At 40.4% G+C, this 19,542-nt stretch overlaps 1 protein-coding gene across 1 annotated transcript in view; it reads left to right on the top strand.

Annotated features, from left to right (window-relative positions):
- The first annotated feature begins 19,185 nt into the window (after positions 1-19,185).
- Positions 19,186-19,542, top strand: part of USH2A (usherin) — a 373,050-nt gene continuing 372,693 nt past the window's right edge. The window contains exon 1 of the mRNA XM_030944868.1: positions 19,186-19,375. The gene's annotated coding sequence lies outside the window, so the exon portion shown is untranslated. The remainder of the gene's footprint in view (positions 19,376-19,542) is intronic.

Here is a 19,542-nt window from a genome sequence, read left to right on the forward strand (position 1 = left end):
TTTTAGGACTGTACCACTTCTTTATAGACTCACGACAGAAACAGCTGGGCAGAGGAAGGTGATATTGAATAGGAAGAAAAGCTGATTTGTCTCCCTGCTTCCGTTAACATACCGGTATTTCTTTTAGGGGAAGAACACACGCAATCTTGTTCAGCGTGAGATTCACAGAAAATGTATCACATTTTGGATCCCATTGGGTCACCCTGCAGCAAATGCAGTGCTACTTGGGATCCAAATCCCCACAATGGGTGGCTCTGAGCCTTTATGCCTCTTTGTTTCGTTCATCAGTGTTTAAAAACAGGCAACAGAAGCTGTGTGGCTCAATACCTGTGCAGCACAACACGCTCCTTGGACTGCTGCAGTTTGGAAATGCCATTCATGAAGTCAAATGCTCTTAACAGATGTTTCAGCTTAAAGATAAATTAATTTTATTTGGCACCGTGGCCCAGCCAAATTGCACTTCTTTCAGTAGACTTCATTTTGGCAAAGCGATGAATATCAGAAAGGACTTACCTAATGCATAAAAAAATCTATTTAAATTTATAGACCATGCCAACAGCAATGGGGATCTGGAGCAGAGTTTGGTTAATATAGATAAACTAATGGTGGCCAGAAGGGATAGCATACAGCAGTCATCAAGCATGCCCATGGATTTGGAAGAATCTGAAGATGAGAAGGTCATGTCCATGTTAGAAGAGGGAGGTAAAATCTGCAGAAAGGAAAAGAGACCTAAATACGAAAGAAAATGCAGCTGTGGTGGTGGGGGGGGGAGAGAGAAATATGGACAGAAGAGAGAAATATATGTAGGAATGGAGTATGTAGGAGGGAATAAATGATCCAGTGTGCTTTTTTGCTATGCTCATAACAGCCTACCACTCTTGGAGGGAATTGGAGTCAATGCAGCTATATTCTAGTGTTTTTATCATTAGTAGTAGTATTAAGTCAATGCAGCATATTAATCGGACTGACAAGGCTAAGCAGGTAGGAGGCAGATACTGGGATACAGAGGTATCTTAACAAAAAATCAGAAGACTACCCTTTGATTTTGTGATATAGAAAAAGGTAGCCTGAGCTGGGCTCCCCTCTGGAACTGATGGGGCTGTCAGGATCTTTGTCACACCTGTGACAGCAGGAGGCCTCCAGGTGCTTCAGCCTAATTTGCCCTCATCTGGCATCGTTTTAGTGATGCCCTGGGGCAATGAAGTCTGAGGAACAGGAGGTCCCCACCCCTCTGCATTTAAGGCAGAAAGAGAGAAATTGGTTTTTTTGCTAGGTCGAGTCAGGCGTAGTTTAGCCCTTGGGTAGAAGATGTGGGGTGAAACAATGTTTTTCTGACCTGCCAGGCACTCAGAGACGGATGCTGGCGCTATTCAGGAGCTGCTTTAAATCGAGCAGGTTGTTTTAACTACAGTTAAGGGCAGTAGAGCACTTTATCAGCATGTTCAGTGGAGGTACTTCTGAACTGAAGGGCTGAGAAGGATTGAAAATCCACGAAAAAAAAATGGTGGGTGGGCACAAACAACAGCGACCAGGTTACCAGGTACCAAGTGCTTAATTAAATTCATGGGCTGTCCCATAAAGCCAAGAGAGTAAAGCCCCATCCTGGTCAATGTGCAAAATGTTTTGTGCACTTTGGCAGCTGCTGCTGAACTGAGGGAAGGAAAGATGTGTGTGTCCATGTTCCACCTTCCATATAGGCAGCTATTTTTGGAAGCTAATTAGCCCTGTTTAGGAGTGGTGTTAATGTATATTTGTGGGACACAGGATTAGCAAGCAGAAGGCCTCAGCTTGTTGGAAATCAATTTTAATATCCCTATGGCTCTGGTAGTGTGTCAATATACCATATACATGTCTTCAAGAGGCTTCTCTTTTGCAATTAAATCCCCCTGATTTACTGCAGACACGACACTCAGACTTAAAGGGCCAGGGAGGGGTTTTATTCTCAAGGAAAAAGGGGAAACCAACAACAGTGTTCAGAAATTCTTAATCATAACTGCTTAATTCTCTTACCTTAAGCGTTATTATGAGATTGTAAGTACGTAGTTGTTGCTGAGAAATTGACATTTGGCAGGGACAGTATTTTTGCTGTTTGGATTTTTCTCTGCATTTTACACATGCAGTGTTACTTCAGCTTCTTGGCTTCTCTTCTGAACTCCAGCCCTCAAACTGAAGGGATGAATCTGTGCACTGTGATGAGGCATGGATATTGACATGGGCACTGAAACCTTTCAAGTAATAATGAAAAAAATACTTCTATATCTGCCTTTTACATAAAGCTTCCTCCTGTTTGCCAAACACATGGAAAGAATAAAACTGCTATGCTTTATGCAGTGGCCCACAATTTGTCTTGAATTATGGCTGCAGCCCAAGAGAGAGGAGGAAGAGAAATCTGTGTATGGGCAGGGCGGCTTTGGCAGCAGCTAGTAGGAATTCTGCCATCGTTAGGGATTGATTTGTGGGGACAGTGTTTCACTCTAGGTCTTCTAAGAACCATGTTTATCCTTTCTTTCAGCCTCCAGCTTTCTCTGGAGACTGCACCATGGGTATCTGCTCCTTTCTGGTATTGTTTTCTTTTTTTTTTTTTTTTTTATTTCTTCCAAAATGATTTGCACTAGCTCCTGGCCAGAATACAGGATTTTCTTAGAAAGCACATGACATTTTTACACTGGTGAAATAAAGAAAAATCTTGTGTAAAACATGTTATACTTAGTGCACATTTAATATGTTTTTGTAAGTATTTTAAACTGAATTTTGCAGCAGTCTTGGGAAACACACCAAACCAGGTATAACTAATCTGCACAGATTAATTTTGTTCTCCAGCCCATGTCTGTGGGTTGGCAATCTTGCCATGCTTATTGATTATCAGACAAGACTACTAATCCCCTTAAGGTCATTAAGTGTACTTAATTAAAGAGCAGTTAGCAAGCTTCTCTTTACCAAGTTAATAGTGGCTGTTAAAAGTGATTTGTACATTACCAATATGGTAGCCATTAATCTAAAAGTCAATCTGTCATTTATATTTTCCCAAACAAATACATTTAGCCAGTTTTGAAGGTGGCTAGAAAGTGTTCAGCATCTGTTCTTGCAGTTTGTGTAAGGAACAAACTCTGCTTTCTTAAACTCTAAGGTTTAGGCTGCAGCAATTTCCACCTAATCTTGTCTATATCTCACTGTCTTGTTCCACCCTGAATTGGCAGGAGGAGGAGAGGCTAAAAATCTTGGGAATATTCAGTTCTGGCAAGTTTGACCAAAGGTAAGCAAGATGGAAAAGCTCAAAGTCTTCTCTGACAGAAACCCGGAAGCTCTTTGTCTTTTTGCCTGGTAGTTGGCACAGAAGAAGTTTCAGAGGAGCTTGTCATAAAAGAAGGGGCAGGCACTGATCTCTTTTCTGTGGTGACCAGTGACAGGATCTGAGGGAATGGACTGAAACTGTGTTAGGAGGTTTAGGGTGGATATTAGGAAAAGGTTTTTAATCCAGAGAGTGGCTGGGCACTGGAACAGGCTCCCCAGGGCAGTGGTCACAGCACCAAGGCTGACAGAGTTCAAGGAGCCTTTGGTCGATGCTCTCAGGCACGGCGTGTGGCTCTTAGGGCATCATGTGCAGGGCCAGGAGTTGCACTTGATGGTCTTTGTGGGGCCTTTCCAATTCTGGATATTCTCTGATGCTGTGAAAGTCAAGGAAGAAGGCTGAGGGATCAGTCAGGGTGAGTTAACAGATAAGGAAGAGACATTGATGATATGGGAGGGAAAGCGAATACAATGCTATAGGAAGTTGAATTTCATTGGTCTGTGAATATCAAACTCAATTTTTTCATTACTGTATGGAAACATAAATACATAAAAGTTTCAATATTATACATTTCAAGATTAAATGTGTAATGAAATACATATTTTCTGGCTCTTAATTCATATGCAGTTTGTTTTGAGAGGCATATACAGACCAAACCTTCAATATGGATCTTGCTTCACTACCAAAAACCTCTTGCTACAATGAAAGCAAGCATTCTTTACCAAACCTTAACACATCTGTCATTTTCTCTCTCCTACAAATTTAAATACGTAATTTAAGACTGAAAGCAAATGTATCTAGAAAATTATGACCCCTCATCTGAGCTCCTTTTAGGGTGCAGGATAGGATGAGCATTGCTCTGGGGCTGGTGATGTAGAGCTGTGGTCATTTACAACAGAATAGTGGCTTCTGAGCACACCCATGCCTGCCTCAGGTACCCCTGAACAGTGCTTGGTGGGACTCTTCTGGAGAATTGTCAGGCAGTGAGGAAAGCAGCTGCTTTCCCTGTTTGACCTAACAGGCCACTTGGCAAGAGTGGAAAGTTCAGTTCATGGGACTGGAGGAAATCCCAGGGTAGAGAACTCACCTGTAGAATATTTTAGACTTCAGAAACTTGCAAGGATAAAATGTCAGTCAGAGAAGTATTGTTTTAACCCGTATTAAGGCTCATTTATTTGCCTACAATATTTTATTTTTCTGCTGTATCTGAGATATATATGTATATAAGTCTTTTACAAAGATAGACCCCATGTTGTAACCTTCTTTTCCCATTAAAAATTGGATTCTATACTTGCCAATGGGATAAAATTCTCATTTTGATCTCTATGATGCAAACATATCCATAAGCCAGGATAAAACATTATCTGTCCTGATCACACAGACAGTGTCATTCTGTGATAACACCTGCATTTGAGAATTTCTTTATAATATTTTTTTTGCTTTACTAATCAAGCCTGTTTAGAAAGTTATCAGGCACCTTGACTTATGGTGAAGGTCTGTCTTTGGCAGAAGTACTGAAGTACATATTTTGCCTGCTGCAGTCGATCAGAGGGCTTTTTGTGATGATGTTGGAAATAAGACCTTGTTTAAAAAAAGAAAACAAACAAACCAAAACAACAAAACAAGTGAAACACACAACAAAACAAAAACCAAAAAAAACCCAAAAAAAACAACCCCAAACCCACCAAAAAAAGCCATCAAATGTACCAAAACAATTTTGCTCTAAGTGAATCAATTCTCCAATTAAATTGAAGGTTTGGCAGCACAAAAAGGTAAGAAAACAAGGGTTGGGCAGAAAATTAAAGAGGGGAGAAAATTGTAGTGGTAGGGAGGAACTGCGATTTTATTATTAGGTTTTTTATTATTTCATGTTGCTACTGGTGCTGAGAAAATATATATGGGTCTGTTCAGGCAAGGTGGAAAAAATTGTGTGAAGCAGTGCAATGCCCACCTGGGAACAGAAGTTTATTTTCTGTGCTTAACACAAACTTAAGAGTGCAATCTATATTTTACACTTTAATGAATTCTTTAGGTCAATCACATTAGAAAACCATAATAATTATTATTTGTGTGTAACAAAGGAGAGAGAATGCTTTTTAGTTGTGTGGCTGTCTTTTCTTTCTTGCTTTTTGTTTTTTGGTTTTTTGGCCAAACCAGCATCTTTCCTGAAAAATCGTTTGGTTCCCACTAGGGTGCCAAGGAGAGGTTTTTCACAGCAATGGGCAGGGACAGCAACAGACTTGAGGCTCAGCTGGAGCACCTGTGCAGTCATCTTAATTTTGAAAATGTATATACTGGTAAATGACAGAGCTCCCTCCCCCAAATACATTTAATCTGGAAATTTCCAAGCAGCTTATCTGCTAACAATCTTTTAATATTCTATTTATTTATTTAATATTGTTGCTTGGGCTGCTCATATAATCAGATAAAGGTCATTAAGCCAAATTTATGATTAAATAGGATAAAACTATTTATTCTCTTTACTCAGCCTATTAATGTTATAGCTTATGCTGACTAGATATTTCGATATTTCAAATGAAGTTACTACATTTTTCAAATATCATAATTATATGAAAAAGCTATATTATCCCATTGTGAGGATTACTTTCCACTACCTTATCTGCCATAATGTCAGCACATATTGGCCTTCAGATTTCCTCGTGCTGCTAACTGCAGACATTCCTCTAAGTCTCTCATCTGGTATCTGCATTAACCTCCACAGAGTTTCATTTTGTTATTTTATTCCTTAAGTCATTGTTAAGGATTTAAGGGACTGTTTGTCAGGCTTTTTCATGTTCACTTGCAAAACAGAGTGCCGAGTGTTTTCTCTTTTAATTGCAGCCAAATTGTTTGTGATATGAGACTGTCAGAGTCTAAAGCAATTGCTCCATGATTCCAGAATACATTAAGGGAAGAGTATTCTTTCAAAACTCTGTTCACTAAAATGTAAATGACTGCAGCACCTATCTCAAAACTGTGGATCCTTGCAGGCTTCCTGGTTTGGGAAAAACAGATCTTAAGGCCACCCTAAGCCAGAGTGGCCTCTGGCTCTCCCTCCCTTGTAAGAGCTCTGTGGTATTTGAGTGGTTTTGAGAGCAAAGCTCCTGTAGTTCAGGCTGCTACTTTTTTTTTGCCAACCTTTTTTCTCCTTTCAATTTTCTATGACCTTGTCTTGAGAGAGGCCTAATTAGAAGCTTGTAACAGCCACAGCTAATTTGATGGGGTTTGTGTAAATGCAGACTGCAAAAGGAAAGCTGAGTTCCTGACCCAGTCCCTATTGTCACAGGTAGCTGGCCAGTGAACTCCAGTTTCTGAGATGCTGACAGAAATCTGAACCCCTCCATGTGTGGTAGAGTCCTAGAGAAGAAATGATGATGTGACCAGCCCAACACAAATGACACCATCCTAGGCTGGATGCCAAGGCTGAGCCTCATTATGTCAGACTAGTGACCACATGGTAGCAGAAAATTTAAAAACGTGGCAGAAAAAGAGAAATTTTACCCACAAAATATTTTGTTGTAGTCTATTTGAAAGGTTCCCGAGTAGCTACAAAGCAAGAGCACAGCCTATATTTCAAAAAATAATTTATTCACCCTTTTTAGCCTGAATTTTTTATAACTAAATTTCCAATTCTTTGTAAGAATTGCTGTCTTAGTTCACCTCCAGATTGTCTGCTGTATTGACTCTCTTCCTATAGAAATTGGACAGTTTTCTCCTCAATGCTGACTCCTGCCTTCCCCTTCATTCCCCAGGTTTTTTAGTTTCCTGTTCTCTCAACAGCTGGTCTCAATTTCATCATCCAAAACTTCATTTCTCTAGGCAATCAGGCAAATGAATTGTCTTCATCCATGTTTAAAACAAATTTATTCTGAATTAGTCTGTGCCCCTTCAGTGTTAATTTTCCATGACTATTATAGTCACTGAGCTTTATGGCATGAACACAAGCAAATATTAAGTTTGAGGGCTTAAATGTTTTTCAGTGAATTTTAAATTGTGAGCTACACCTTCAGCAGTGATCTGAGTCAGTAGGAGCCTTCAAAGCCAAGTGCTAGGGTTTATATGACGTGGTGACAACTGTAGCGTTGTGTCCTCGTGCCAGTTGAAGAGCTGGCCTGTAACTAATCAAAATAAGTTGCTTCAAATTATTAATATGAACAACTTGTTTAAAAAAATTACTTAAATTACTCAGCTATGGAACCAGGGATATTAAATGTAGCTAAGTATCACTTCAGTGTAGCCTGAGATTGGCATAAATGAGATGTTTGCTATTTTGTTCTAGGATAGTTGTTTGAAAATTATTTAATATTCATTACAGCAGTAAACATTTAAATGTGAGATGCACCAAAGAATTTTGTAGTTGATTTGGGGAACCTGGGAATCTCATGCATCCATAGAGTTTGAGAACACTTCTGAGATACAAGTGAGATTTCATCTGAGGAAGTCATCAAGATATCAATCTTAGTCAGCACCTCAAGGGGTGTCTTGGCTCCTCCTCTGAACTATTCTCCAAAGGAACCTAATTTAGGCAGACCAAATTATTCCTCAGAAAAGCCTCACTATCTGCACTCAATACAAAAGGCATAAAAGCCTATTCATCATGTATTTAAAACTCTTATAACCTTATTCTACCTGCAATCGCTTAGCTGAAGCTTATTTCACAGTTCTTAACATTCTCCCCTGAACAATTAGGGTACTGGTAAATACTGTCAATCTTTTGCTTAATCTTTGAAGTAAAATGGAAAAGGAATGTATGAAGTATTACTTGAGTCTTATGTGTATATTTTAGGAATTTAGTATTAGATGATGGAAGTATTTAATTCCCTGTCAACTTGATCTAGTTTGATTTAGTGATGAGGAAATTATCATTATATGGTGCTTCCATGAAGGTAAATTCAACTGAGGCTATGTCAGGAGACAGTGTAAGTGTCCAAATAAAACAGTTCCACTGAACAGATGTCTTTGTCACAGAACTTGTTGGCTTTTCAGAGAGAAGCAAAATGCTAAGAAAACATGGAGTGAATTACTTTTATAGAGGTCAGTACTCCACATCCAGGCTAAAGTATGTTTGCAACCTGCTGGATATTTTACTTCTATTTTCATCTGCAATACAGTCAAATAAGCACTCAGTATTTCTGTGGGGTGGGGGGAGGGGGGAGTTTCTATAATAAAAAGCTGGTGTTAAGTCTGACAGCTTCAAGAGGAAGGCTTTCAGCATCTTTCAAGTTCCCTGTCACTGGCTATCCAGCTGTTACTGTGGACCAACATACCAAACAGGTTTCAGATGGTTTTAGTGATGCTCAGTGTTTCATTTGAATTTGTAAAAACGTGTCCTATTTATCAGACCAGGAGTGTTCTGCATATGTTTTTATAGCCAGGAGTATTTGGCTTCATGGCATCATGCGAAACACCCTCGAGTCCTGCTGCTTGTGCTATTTCAGCTCTCTTCTTATGTGCTGCTGTTGGTGCTTTAGTTCAGGCTTCCCTGATATATCAGTGGATCCACCCTCAGGAGCTTTTCACGGCAGGGAGAAGGATCCCAGCTCTTGATTACAAGAGACTGACAGATTGGTCACGAATGCCGAAGACTAGCAGGCACTTTCTACACTCAGCCTTTACAGAAAATGCTCAAAATAAAAGACTTGGAGTTGGGGTATGGAGCAGGGGGAAGGCAAGACACTGTATCTTGTCAGCTCCTTTTTTATTCTATTTGCCTACAAGCAGTTTTCATCTCATTTGAATAGGAAAGAGCACTGGCAACTGGAGGAGACCAAGCCTGCTACTGGAAGAAGATGTGCGTGACAATGCATGGGTTATGTGGAGCAAACATTTCATCCAGTTCAGTTGAAGTTATCCTTCCTTTAAACAGATGCTCAGGAAAGATTACAACTTTATGGAAGCAAGCTCCACTTTCACATTGCAGAACAGGAATAAGTTTCAGATTGCAGCTGTCTCTTTTCTTCCTCTTGTTAATTTCTGGACTTATTTGTGTTTAATATCTTCCTGGAAGTAAAGCCTTGGAAGGCTTTCATTGTTCCACAAATTGAGTATGATTCTTGCATAGGGTAAAGCATCACAAAACCAACTTAGAAGCAAGGAAGAGAAGAACCATCTAAAATATCCTAAGAGGGACACTGTCTCCTACAAGTCAGCACACTGTAGGTGGAAAGAATTCTACATCTTGACTCTGGTTTTTGTCATCTGTCATTTGACCAGGAGCTGAGTCACACTAATTTGAGAAACTGTCAAAAGAGAAAGAATTCATCTCCCAGTTAGACACAGGATTTTACTTCGACACTGAACATTTCAGTTCAACACTTGAAATGATAAAACAATACAGAGAAACAAATCTTAACCCGGGTAACCTGAGCTATCTTGTTTTGAGTCATGCTGGAGGTCCTGAGTCAATACCCTGGGCTACCTCCAAACCCCTCAAAGGCTTGAATTGGCTTCAGGACTTTTCAGACTCCACTTCCATTGTAAGACTACTCAGTGTTTAACCATGCCTTCCTGGATCATGACTTCCAAATCAACATTTCTTCAGAGCTGTTCCCCTACAGATACTTACAACAAATTTATGCTCCCCAGCCCTTCTGAACAAATCTTCTTGCAGATTTTGGTCAGGCTATTCACATGAGCCTTGAAGATGGGAGATAGTTCTGTAATATTGAATTGTGGAAAGGAAACAAAAAAAAGGGACAGGACTGTTTGTCTCAAATTTTGTTGTTCTTGATACCTAGGCAAAAAATGCCTTATACTGTATAGAAGTTGAGAAGTATGGATTTGAACCATGAACTTTCCTTTAATATGCTAAACTATGACATATTGACAGGATATCTCCTTCAGCCTCTGCAGCAGGTTAAGTGCACCTTTCATGAAGCTAAATGCCATTAGAAGTGAAGCTGATGTTCTGCTCATGATGACAGTGAAGTCCCAGGTCTGCTGGGCCTCAGAAATACTGCAGCAGTTTCCAATATGCTGTAGTATTTCTGAGGCCCAGTAGACCTCAGACTTTACTAATATGACTAAGTATTGATATTTTTGTAGTTCCAAAATATGTTTGTCCTTAAAAAAAAAAAAAAAGGAAGAGAGAGAGAGAGAAATAATGAAATAACTTCAGTTTACTTTACATCCTGGTTTTAGGTAAAATCAAATTAAGAAATTGTGCATAGACCCCAAGTGCCACAAAGGAATTAAAAGCTGGCAAAGAATTTTGATGGTGAACACTAGATTACTATGGTGAGCACTAGATTACTATGGAGATGACTGGATAAATGAGTTAAAAATTACATTCAGTTTTAGAATTATTTAATTTCAACTTGTTGAAAGATTTAAAAGTAGATAACAAGTGTCAAAAGGCTGGATGTACAGTGAAATGCTTGGAAAACAAGCCATGAATTACATATCAGTGATTTATATAACTGAGTGAATTTTGAGTAAGTTTGAAAAAAGCTTAAGGAAAATGTTTCAGGGTTTGGTTATTTTTTGCAAACAGCTACTTCTTGAATAATTTGTTGAGATTAATGGCATAATAATTACATTCTTTTGGAAATTAATTTCAAAAAAAAGCAGTGTGTACTCAAAGAACGTCTGGAATCTATTTTAAAGACTGGGAGGTAAATTGCACCTTTAAAATATGCAAATAAGGTGTTTCATTAATAGTCATCTTGGCCCTGAAAACTGGACTGTAATATGAGCCCACTTTCTCATTTACACTGTTATCCTCATGTTATGCTGATATGCTGGTATCTTTAGTGTTACCTGGTAAAATTTGTATTAAAAATTAATATCAAGTGTGTGGATGAATCAGTAATTACTTGTCTCTATCCCAAACATCCAAATGCTGGGAAAGCATAAATACACATGTTTGCGTGATTTCTGTCAAGGTGTCCTTGAATGAGAGGATTTAAACCTCGACAGTGTTGCTTGGGCCCAAGCCAAGTCATGTGTCCTCATTGGTCTTGAGGCTTTTCCTGTGAATGCAGCTGTCACTCTCCTCTGCAGAGTATCCTAATGGAATGAGACTTCTCTGTCCAGTCCCTGTCTAAGCCTGTGGATGTGTGGCTGAGGCTATGGGAACCCCCAGCTATTTAGCACCCCTCACTTGAGCCTGATAGTTTTTCATTGCTCCAAGACCAACCCTGCAAAAAGAAAAAAACAACCAAAACCCCAACCCTCTAAATTATGAGATTTATAAAATTAGGTTTTAAGCAAAATACCTTGATTAAAAATATATACATCTATCATACTTTAAATGATGTGCAAGGGGATCATTGCTTGCTACATTTGAACCTTCTCTGTATGCACAGGCTTCATTGTTGTGGCAATATTGATAAAACTACATTCTCCAGTCTTCAGCTGTATCAGTAGAAGCATATTGGTGCACATACAGTTTGCTTCCTTTCCCTTAGGAGAACTGAGACATAAGGATTTACATTTCCTCAGAGATTTTACAATTGGACTATGGCTATACCAAATTGCTTGCATTTTTTGCATACTCCTGATGAAAATTGCACTGACATTTGAGTATATTCATTAGGACGGTCATGAAAATGCAATAGTAATGGTGCAAAGTAGTTCTGTCTCTCACAGAACAAATGAAACACATTTTCCCATGGTTTTGTCTATTTAATGATATCCTATTTATCTTACACACACATTCAGTCCCTTTTGCTTTGTTTTCTGATGTAGCTGTTAAGATCCTGGTCATCATGTCCTGTGCTTTGTCAAGGAAAGATGTGTAATTACAGGTGGACTGAGTACAGCCAAGGAGAATGTATCATGGCTGAATTCTGCCTCCTTTTCCATCAATGGTATAATTAATTTAGGTATCTTCCTTTGCCTTTGCTGGTAGTTTTTGAATTCTCTGGGTCTCTTTCCCTCTAAAATGCTGGGAAGGAGAAAGACACCAGGAGGCATGATAGCCTAGAAAGTCATGCCTCACTCTACATAGTGGTTCAAAAACTGCCATGAGTCCTGGCCTTAGAAGGAGACTTTAAAGACCAAATAAATACACAATTTGGGATGTGTTTCCTCAAAGCAAACTGAGACCATCTAAAAGCATTTAGAATGGATGATCCTGTTCTTGCCAATATCTTTGTGCCTGATTTTGGCACTCCCTTGACTCCTTGGTGAGTGGATTCAATCTGCTAAATCCTCTGGGCGGAGTGGGACTGCCCATTTGGGCAGCAGTCAGCTCTTAGATTCATTCTGCTGCATCCTCTACCAGCACCCTTTGCCTCTGATTATCCTGACATGCTTCCTATGCTGCGTCCTTGTCTCCCACTGGCGTTGCTTATCAAACCTTCTGGATCTACCTTTATTCAACTAGAATGCAGTTAAATCAACCTTTCCTCACGGAGCTGCTCCACTGGCAGTTTTGTGGACATAAACAAAAGGTCTGTTTCTTCTGCAGTCACTTTTCTTACTGTGGGAGGCTTCTCTGCTTCCCTGTGCTGTCACCCAGCACTCGGAAGGAATTTCTAGTCTTGTCTTTTAGAGCATCTTCACCAGCAAAGATGTAAATCAGTAATTCCTTGCTGCAACTATTAGTGTGTATTTTCATGCTGGTGATCCAATTTCTATTTTAGTTGATCATATAGAAGATTTATAAAGTGCAGGATCCTACTATCAATTTTCTTTTGCCATGGGATATTAATTACTGACTGCCCTCTAACATTTCACAGGACCGGTCCATTGGAGCATTTGGCCATCATAAAATACTTCCAATTTTTGGCTTTTAACAGTAGACCTTTTTGTTCATAGCTGAAACTAGATTTACTGCTAAGTTAAGCAGTTTCTTGAACTTCAGAAAAAAGGGTTGGTTTTGACATTTGACAGTTAAACTCAGAAATTTTACTGCACTTGATAATTCTTTGGCAATTTGTTCCTTTCTGCACATGTCATGGTACTTCACTAAATTCAGTATCAACCTTCTCCATCTGTAGTTAAGGAAACTAAGATACAGACATACAGTTATTTATTTCTTAGCTCTGATTAGAACTTGGATTTCTTGACTGCTTTGTTTCTTTGAATAACTTCCCTTAACCTAGCATCTGAATTTTATTGTTTTGTCTTTTTTTATTTTTTTAACTAGCCTATACTCCTGCAATTCTAAAAATCTATGAAATCCCACAACAGTGCATGCCAATGCTTCTCAGAGTTTATGGTATTGATTAAGGTTGCACAAAATATCTTAAAGCAAAAATGTGCATGCAGTTACAGGAGACGGACCTGTTAAAGACAACTGGGAATAATGAACACATCAAACTTAGGGTGGTGAATATTGTTAATGTGTTTCACAGGCAGAAGTTTAACAAGTTCAACTCAGTGGTTCTGGGAAACCTCTGTCTCTTTGAATGTAGCACAGTTCAAAAATTATTCTTGGAAGAAGAAGGGACCAGGAGCAGAGGAGTCACTACTTTAAAGAAAAGAATGAGGCTTCTACAGGCACTGCTTGCCTTTGAAAGACGGCACATAATACAGCAGGGGAAACTTTGGAGGGAAACAGTGAGGATGGAACAGTTCTTGCTCTGTATAAGTCTGAAGCGGAGAGAGGACCTGACTTCAGCTGCATGATGCTCCCCAGAGAGCCATGTCCTTCCAGGGATGAGCAAGTAAATGGGTCCTGGTGGCTGGAAATGATTTGAAGAGCTGTTCCTTGAGAAGGCAAATCTGCACTGCGATGGCACAGGGAAGCTGAAAAAGATGGGAGGAAGGGAAGAAAACAGACCTACACCCAACTTGCTTAAGCAGATGGGGAGACAGCAGCAGCTCCTCCCCTGTGTTGCTGCTCATCAAGGATCTCATTGGTGAAGCAGGAAGGGTTTAATTACTCCTCCTGGCATGGGGAGACCTTCAGTGTGTCTTTGATGTAGAGCAAAGGAGGGGACTGTGATTCTGCTCTGGAGATGATGAAGTTCTTGGTTCATCATTCCTGGGTCTGCTAACCCAGCAGCTAAACAAAGCAGAGCAATGACCAGGTTTTGGCTCTGGAGTGCTTCCTTCAGGTCTCTCCCTCATAGCACACAGAAGAAAGAAAGCCCGTGAGAAGAAAAAGGAATTACAACAAACTTTGGAGAACTTTGGACTGAGGTAAGTTCAGGTGGAAGCTTTCAGGCAAAAGGGAAAGTGATTAAGAAGAGAGAGGGAAAACTAAAGGTTAGAGTATTTATGAGATATCTGTACTGTGAAGGAGAGGGAAACATTGAAAAACAGAAGAAATGAGTGGGAAATAAGTATTCTGAGGGCAGAGGATGATAAAAGTTTGAGGGACCTGATGCTTGTTGAAGAGTTAGTCTGAATAGAAAGTGATCAGATCCTTACAGGAGCAAATAGCAGGAGATGTTTGGGGAAGGAGCATGTCCTTGGGAATTATAAATATGACTTACTTTGCTGTAGTGATTTGCAAGAAGCAACAAGAGAGGCCCTGAAATAGATGTGAATTTAGAAGCTGAAGGAGAAGGACATAATTGCAAGGGTTTTGACAAAATTATATTATAAAGATAGGTATTTTGAGAATTGTGAAATAGAAATTTTCAAGGAAAAAACCCCAGAAGCTGAACGTTTCTAAGAGGAAATGATTATGCTCGTGTTGTATGATGCAGCCTTGCCTTCAATTGAAAGCCAGACTCATCTGTCTTCAGAAAACTGCCTTAAGTGTTTGATATTTGGACAAATACTAATTTAACTTTCTAACATGTAGAGGAGGTTTGGGGTCTTTTTTTTTGTTTGTTTGGGAATTTTTGTTTTGTTTTGTTTTGTTTTGTTTGTTCATTGAGTTTTTACAAAGCACAAGGCATCTTTGAAAATAAGGAAAGGATCTTTAGAAGAAATGTTAGCTTTGGTGAATCTGTCTGCAATATCTCAGGTGTAAGTATCTTCACCGAAATTTTGGTTGCTGACTTCTCCTAGCATCCATGAAATAGGGGAGTATAACAGAAAATCTAAAGGAAAATGAAGAGTAGAGGTGGGGATTTGATTAAGACTCTGGAGAAGGTGTTGATAATGAAAACAGAGAACTGATTAATTAGGTGCAGATAATGTATCTAAAGGATTGCAGAGGATAGATTGAAGAATGAGGGGTTTTTTTGTTTGTTATGTGTTGTGGGTGTGGGGGTTTTTTTAAGAATGGGCCAACCAAAAAGAAATTGTTTCTTGGACAATGTCCTGTGCTGGTAACTGCCAGGAAAGCATAGGATGGCTAGTGGTATGAGGAGGTGTGGAGGAAATAAAAGATGCTGAGAGGAGAGAAAATTTCAATTATCAGAACCCAAGTGCTCCAGCTGTATGGGATGGCCTTTCCTGCTTGGACAGGTCATTATTACAGTCTATGATGGTCATTGAAAAGAAACTCTGTGTAAAAAAGTCCTTGCAGAGGTTTCCTTTCTCTGGATTTACCATGGGGAGATGTACACTGTGGTGCTATACTTCCATGTGAAGGAAGCCTGGAAAGCTTGTTGCCTAAAAGAGTCTTTTGTTACTGCCTTTCTAGAAACAAAGAAAGTTTTTGGTGCTAAAATAAGTGGTGTGATGTACTGTACTTCTAAAGCTGTTAAAAGGCTCTTAACAGCTCTATAAAATACTTGCCACCTCCTCCTGTGCTTTCAGAAAATTTTACTCCAATATTTATTTCGCTGGCTTATACAGAATTTCCTCCCCTTTAAAATGTAAGTTGTTAATTATTTCTGGGTTGTCGTGATCAACTCCCCTCCAGCTATTAAAATGTACTTGCATTGTAGTTTTATTATTGCTTGCAAAATATTGGAAAAAATAGTTAAGCTAGACAGTTGAATTTGAAATATACATATTGACTCAGCAATGCAAATGGATCTTTTATGTTAATTTCCTGCAAATATTCAAATGGTGAAGTTTTACGGGAAAAAGCACTCATAAAAGCAAGTCGTTATGAATATTCACTGAAAGTGAATCACTTGAACCTAATCTTTCAAAGTCATGCTGTGTGGGCTAGTTTACATAGGTCACTTCAGACTATAGCAAAAATTGCAGCATTCAACTAGTCAGCACTGCACAAATTGGAGCTAATATTGGTTTTAAGGGGTTTGCAGAACATGATACAAAAGCAAGCTTAGAATACACTGCAAAATTCTGCACTTTTTCAGAACTCTTTATGAACAGAAGACAAGGCAAAATTGATGAATAAACTAAGTGTCAAGACTTTTCCCACCACCAATGAAAATATTTAAAAGCAATTGTGAAGGTGCAGAACACCCATGGTGTTTTAGGAGAGAAATAGATTTCCTGAAATTCTACCTCAGTCATCCCAAGAATTATGATTCTAGGAAATTATTTTAAATAGTAAATTGTCATTGCATTGTGTAAGTATAAAACACACACATACAATTTTGCATTGTTTGTGCACAGTAGCTTTGTACAATTGTAGTTTTGAGTGAGTGTATTGCTGTATTCCCTTCATTCTCTTACTTTTCATCCTACCAGAGGATCACTGTTTCAATGTTAAACATGTTGAAATTTGGCAATGGTTGTGTTAAACTTGCCTTTTATGCAAACTTAATTAGCCCCTTAAGTTGTACCATCTTCAATAAGATGTTCCACTGAGCATGTGCAAATATGTAAGTTTGAGGGCTTATACTTGATTTTAGGAAGATGATTTCTCATATAAAAGTTTGCTTCCAAGCATTCAAACTTTAGACACGTGGTCTTCAAATTTTCTAGTCAAGGCACAGGCTGCTGTGTAACAAACCAGGCTGTATGGTTTCTTTTCCTCAGCAGCCTGCCCTGACCTTCTAGAGCCTCTGTGTGCCCTGGGACTCCCTGCTATCAGTGGGTTAAGAAAACAACTACTATGGAAAGGGTTTTTTTGGAAAATGCTGTCTGCCATAGAGAAGGTGTTGAATCATTAGGATCAGGAGGCCAGTTATGTCATGATTTTCTGGTACAGGTCAGATTCTCCAATGACACTGAGGTTGCTTAAGGCACCCCAGGGGCTAATGAAAGCTTTCTTTCCTGATGAAATGAACAATTGTAACTAAAAGCTTGAAGCCCTCAAATTATGTCACTTTCCTTGTTCCAAAATTCTAATTCTGTTAAATGGGCATAATGTGTCTTTCATGAGAATTCATTGCGTCATTAATAAGAGCATACTTTTTTTTTGCCTGGTAGGATTTCGTTTTCATAAATATATGTTAAACAGCCTTCAAAACACTCCTGTGAATAGGGTCCGTATTTCCTGCAAAATCATTCTCAGGGTTTTTTTGTTTGCGGTACAGTTTACATTGCATGTCTGTTTTTGGTTGCAAAGGTCTTTCTCATAGTTTAGCCTCTTGCAGGTAGTTTATTGATTATATTCCTGATGAACAGCAATGTAGTGATCCTTGACCTGGGAAACTGTTGGCCTGTAATGTGGTTTTGCAAGGTTTGTACTGCTGTCTTGTGCGTTTGGATGAAATATGCAAAGGGAAAAATTGTCATTTCTGCTTGTTGTTTTGCAGAATAGAGGGTGTAATATCAGTCAGGGCCACTCTCCCAAACTGAGCACTATTGAAAGATGCTACAGTCTGTCTGGGAGGTGGTAAGGCTGTCGAGTATGGGCAGAATATAACAGAAAGTGCATTTTGTGGTGAATGTATCCTGACTTTCAGATATCTGTTAGACCTGCAAGGATTCTTGGAGCAAGCCTGCTGGCTGCTAGAAAGGGATGGGAGCAAGCAAAACTTGATTTTACTTATTTATTTATTTCTTGATAAATATTTCACAACTGCCAAGAAATACACACAAGCCAGTCTGGTGTCTTTGACCACTTGGTAAGCTCCTACCTTTGTCAGGTGCATGTTCCACGCTCATAGCTGTTCCCATTCTTTGATGTCCTGAGAGGGTAGCTAATATCTAGGATTTTATTACCATATTTTCTGTCTTCCCTCCTGTGTGCTCTCTAAGACCTGGTTTGTTCTTGATGTGCTCTCGCACTGTTGATGGTCCTGTGGTAGCATGTGGTCTGACTGTATTTATCTAGAAATGCTTTATGGGCTGAGCTCTTCCACTGTGCTTCAGACAAATGTTTTCCCCCCAGCCCTTCTGTGGTAAACAAAGTTCTTTACATTTGAATACTTTAGGGCATGTAATTCTGACAACAGAGCTACGATGCTGAATGACTACCAGAACATGAAAACACTGCAAAATGACTGATAACACTTCAGCAGGAATTACTATTTATCTTTTATGACCTTAGGAAAAAGATCTGTATTAAAGCAGAGATGTTCCAGGAATGGTCAAGGAGCCTGTCTGATATGGGATGAAGGGCTTGTTAAAATGCATTAAGAGTTATGACAGAGGATGATTTCTTAGCAGTTGTATATGCTGCCAAAGAATTTTGTCGCTATGTAGCCAGTAAAAGTCCAAATATGCTAAGGTGACAAGTCACCGGAGGCAATAGCAGCGAAACTGTAGGGAAATATACCAGCCAGGTTGCAGCTCACACAACTTCCATAGTACAGATAAAATTTATAGATGCTTCCTCCATCCTCAGGGGACGTATTAATTAGCGCTTCTCTGTCCAGAAACACGCGTAAACAACCCTCTGCAGCTCATGCCCAGCTCACCGACGACACCTTTGCAGCTTGTTTGTGCCCGCTGCGCAGAGCGCTACCAAAGGGAGAAACGGGGTGAGGGAAAAACGCGCCTGAGGACGTTCCTCCGCTGCACAGTGAGCCTGTGGAAAGCGAGCCCAGCGCGGCGGCCCGGTGCTGTGCAGCGGAGCGGCGCTGTCCCGGCGCTATCCCGGCGCTGTCCCGGCGCTGTCCCGGCGCTCCGTTCCCTCCGGCCCGGGCGCGGCGCTGCCGCTTTAACGCGCGGCGGGGCCCGGGGCGGGGAAGGCCGCGGCGTTGCCGGGCGACGGCGGCGTCGCCGCGGGGAGCGCCGGGCTCCGCTGGCCCCGCTGGCTGCGCTCCGCTCCTGGCCGGGCAATAGCGCTAAATCAGCCCTGCCACCGCTGCCCCGGCCCGGGGCGCCCCGGCGCTGGCGCTCGCTGTTAGAAAAAGCTCCACACGGGACAGATGGGGAACGTGGTTTTAATCAGCTTTGCCGAGCGCTGAGAGGAGCAGCCGGCGTGAGGTGGGCGGCGGGGTAAGGCACGGGGGGACGATAGGAACAGCGCTCCTGGCTCCCCGGGGTGTCCCTCGGGAATGGCGCGGCGGGGATGGCAGCTGCCAGGGAGACGTGCGAGGCCCAGGTAAGCGCCGGGGGGCTGTAGGCGTGAGGTCCGGCCAACTCGCCCGAAA

The sequence above is a fragment of the Camarhynchus parvulus genome, chromosome 3 (assembly GCF_901933205.1).
Source record: "Camarhynchus parvulus chromosome 3, STF_HiC, whole genome shotgun sequence".
Lineage (NCBI taxonomy): Eukaryota > Metazoa > Chordata > Aves > Passeriformes > Thraupidae > Camarhynchus > Camarhynchus parvulus.